Genomic DNA, 3,919 nt, shown 5'->3' on the forward strand with positions numbered 1-3,919 from the left:
CCCTCTGAAGCCACAGCCTGAGCTCTATATTTGTCCCTTTCAGCCATGGCTGGAGTGGCTAAGATATAGGGCACCAAGTCCCTAGGCTGCAAACAGTGCAGGGACCCTGGGCCTGGCCCAAGAAACCACATTTTCCTCCTAGGCCTCCAGGCCTTTGATGGGAAGGGCTGCCATGAAGACCTCTGACATGCCCTGGAGACATTTTCCCCATTGTCTTGGGAATTAACATTCAGTTCCTTGTTACTTATGCAAATTTCTGCAACTGGCTTGGATTCCTCCTCAGAAATGGGATTTTCTTCTCTATCTCATTGTCAGGTTGCAAATTTTCCAAACTTCTATGCTCTGCTTCCTTTATAAAACTGAATGCCTTTAACAGCACCCATGTCACCCTTTGAATGCTTTGCTGCTTAGAAATTTCTTCTGCCAGATACCCTAAACCATCTCTCTCAAGTTCCAAGTTCCACAAATCTCTAGGATAGGGACAAAATGCCACCAGTCTGTTTCCTAAAACATAACAAGAGTTACCTGTGCTCCAGTTCCCAACAAGTTCCTCATCTCCATCTGAGATTACCTCAGCCTGGACCTTATTGTTCATATCACTATCAGAATTTTTGTCAAAGCCATTCGACATGTCTCTAGGAAGTTCCAAACTTTCCCACATTTTTCTGCCTCCTTTTGAGCCCTCCAATCTGTTCTAAGCTCTGCCTATTACCCAGTTGCAAAACCACTTCCACATTTTCAGGTATCTTTTCAGCAGCGCTCCACTCCCGGTACCAATTTACTATATTAGTCCATTTTCACACTGCTGATAAAGACATACCCAAGACTTGGCAATTTACAAAAGAAAGAGGTTAATTGGACTTATAGATCCACATGGCTGAGGAGGCCTCACAAACATGGTGGAAGGCAAGGAGGAGCAAGTTATATTTTATGTGGAGGGCAGCGGGCAAAAAAGAGAGCTTGTGCAGAGAAACTCTGTTTTTAAAACCATCAGATTTCATGAGACCCATTCACCATCGCAAGACCATTCACCACCCCCATGATTCAATCATCTCCCACCTGGTCCCTCCCACAATATGTGGGAATTATGAGACCTCCAAGATGAAATTTGGGTGGGGGCACAGAGCCAAACCATATCATCGCCCAAAGTTACTTATAGACTCAATGAAATCCCTATCAAATTACCAACATTATTTTTCACAGAATTAGAAAAAACAATCCTAAAATTCACATGAAACGAAAAAAGTACCCAAATAGCCAAATCCTAAGCAAAAAGAACAAAGCTGGAAAAATCACAGTACCTGACTTCAAATAATACTACACAGATATAATAACCAAAACAGCATGGTACTGGTCTAAAAGTAGACACATAGGTCAATGAAACAGAATAGAGAATCCAGAAATAAATCAATGAACCTACAACCAACTGATCTTCTACAAAGTAAAATATATATATATATATATATATACACACACACATACACACTCGGGAAAGGAAACACTTTTCAATATATGATGCTGGGAAAATTGGATAGTCATATGCAGAAGAATAAAATTGGACTTATACTTCTTACCATATACAAAAATTAATTCAAGATAAATTAAAGAACTAAATGTATCACCTGTAAGTATAAAAGTCCTACAAGAAAACCTAGAAAAAACTTTTCTGGACATTGGCCTATTCAAAGAATTTGTTATCAAGTCTTCAAAATCCAAAGTAACAAAAACAAAAATTGACAAAAGAGACTTAATTAAACCAAAAAACTTCTGCACAGCAAAAGAAACTATCAACACAGTAAACACAAAAACCTACAGAATTGGAAAACATATTCACAAACTATGCATCCAACAAGGGCTAATATCCAGAATCTATGAGAAACTCAAGCAGCTCAACAAGAAGAAAACCAAATAACTTTACTAAAAAGTGAGCAAAGGACATGAACAAATATTTTTCAAAAGAAGACATATAAGTGGCCAACAGACATATGAAAAAGTGCTTAAAATCACTAATCAGAGAAATGCAAATAAAAACCACAATGAATTACCATCTCATGCCAGTCAGAATGACTATTATTAAAAGGTCAAAAAAAAAACCCTAAACAGATGTTGGCAAGGTTGTAGAAATAAAAGGGAATGCTTATACACTGTTGGTGGGACTATAAAGCAGTAAAACCTTTATGGGAAACAGTATGAAGAATTCTGAAAGAACTGAAAATAGAATCACCCATTCAATCCAACAATCCCATTACTGGGTATATACCCAGTGGAAAGAACTCATTATATCAAAAAGATACCTGCACTTCTTTCAGAATGATTCACAATAGCAAAGATACAGAATCAACCTAAGTGTCTATCAATGGAGCACTGAATAAAGAAAATGTAGCGTATGTGTGTGTGTGTTTGTGTATATATATATATGAACACTACTCAGCCATAAAAAAGAAGGAAATCATGTCTTTTTTGGCAACATGGATGCAACTAGAGGCCAGAATCCTAACTGAAATAACTCAAAAACAGAAAGTCAAATACCACATGTTCTCACTTATAAGTGAGAGCAAAACAATGGGGACACATGGACCTACAGAGTAAAATAATAGACATTGCAGACTACAAAAGGTGGGAGGCCAGGAGCGGGGATGAGGGCTGAAAAATTACCTATTGGGTAGAATGTTCACTGTCTGGGTGATAGGGACACTAAAAGCCCAGACATCACCACTATGCAATATACGCATGTAAGAAATCTGCACTTGTACCCTCTAAATTTATAAAAAATTTAAAATAAATAAATAAAACAAAAACAAAAATAATTAAAAGAAGAAATTGAAGACAAAAGAGATACATGATAAGGTCGAGGTTAAATACAGAGTTAGTAGTGAAACAAGGCCTAATGTCCTATTTCTCAATACAACACTTTTCTTTGTTTTTCCTTTCTTTCATGTCAGACGGGTAATGTGCCGACCTCATAATAAGGTTGAGGGTGGCACATTTCACACATGCGTGTGAACACCCAATCATCATGCTCATGAACCACAAAAGGATCTACAACATTCTTTCTATCATAGTACTTTGTTTTACACATTCCCAAACGAAGAGACAGTCTCCTTTATAGTCTGTCTAAATGCATTATTATTTAAAGAATCTGTATACCATCTGAAGCTGAATACCATCTGAAGCTGAATTCCAACTACACAGTCTCTGGAACAGAATGGCTTCTTTTACACAGGATGGCTGATCTCCAAACCCATATCTCAAAGCTATCAATAGCAAAAAGAAACATCAATAGTCTGGAAACGTATCCCACCTGGGCAAGCACAAATTAAAGCCCCACAAGTAGGGGGTTCTCCTTGTCCCTAAGGGACTAGAAAGGAATTTCACTTTGCCTCATCCCTCTAGCTCTATTCCAACATTCTGGCACCTACAAACATTAAATATTTAATGAGCACCTATTATATGCTGGGCACTGTGCTACACGCTAGACAGTGAATAAGATATACAACCTCAATCCTCAAGGAGGTTGTCATCTGTGAGAGATGACAATTACAGGCAATTACAGTACAGTACATGAAGGGTTAAGAGTAAATCCATATTACCCTGAGACCACAGGCATCATCCACTACTGACCAGGGAGAGAGGATTCAAATGGGAGGGGATTTGAGAGAAGAAGGAGTGGGAGTTCAATATAACCAGTGAGTGGAGAATTAAGCTATTAAATCACACAATTTACTCAACTGGGAAAGTATCTAAACGAAATAATTGTTTTGGATGTTTTAAGTGATACGTGATTTACTTCCAGGCTTTGGTAAATGCTTTTATAAACCTCATAATCCCACTACAACTTATCTGTTTTGTAAAGTCAGCCTTATATACACTGAATTTACTTTAGAGAGACTTCTTGCTACACTTGTAAAAGACTACTGTA

At 37.8% G+C, this 3,919-nt stretch overlaps 1 non-coding gene across 1 annotated transcript; it reads right to left on the reverse strand.

Annotated features, from left to right (window-relative positions):
- Positions 1-2,936: 2,936 nt before the first annotated feature.
- Positions 2,937-3,039, reverse strand: LOC115831067. Its single transcript, XR_004026614.1, has one exon. It is a non-coding gene; the product is annotated as a small nucleolar RNA U13 (small nucleolar RNA).
- Between the last annotated feature and the right edge of the window lie 880 nt (positions 3,040-3,919).

The sequence above is a fragment of the Nomascus leucogenys genome, chromosome 17, assembly GCF_006542625.1.
Source record: "Nomascus leucogenys isolate Asia chromosome 17, Asia_NLE_v1, whole genome shotgun sequence".
Taxonomy (NCBI): Eukaryota; Metazoa; Chordata; class Mammalia; order Primates; family Hylobatidae; genus Nomascus; species Nomascus leucogenys.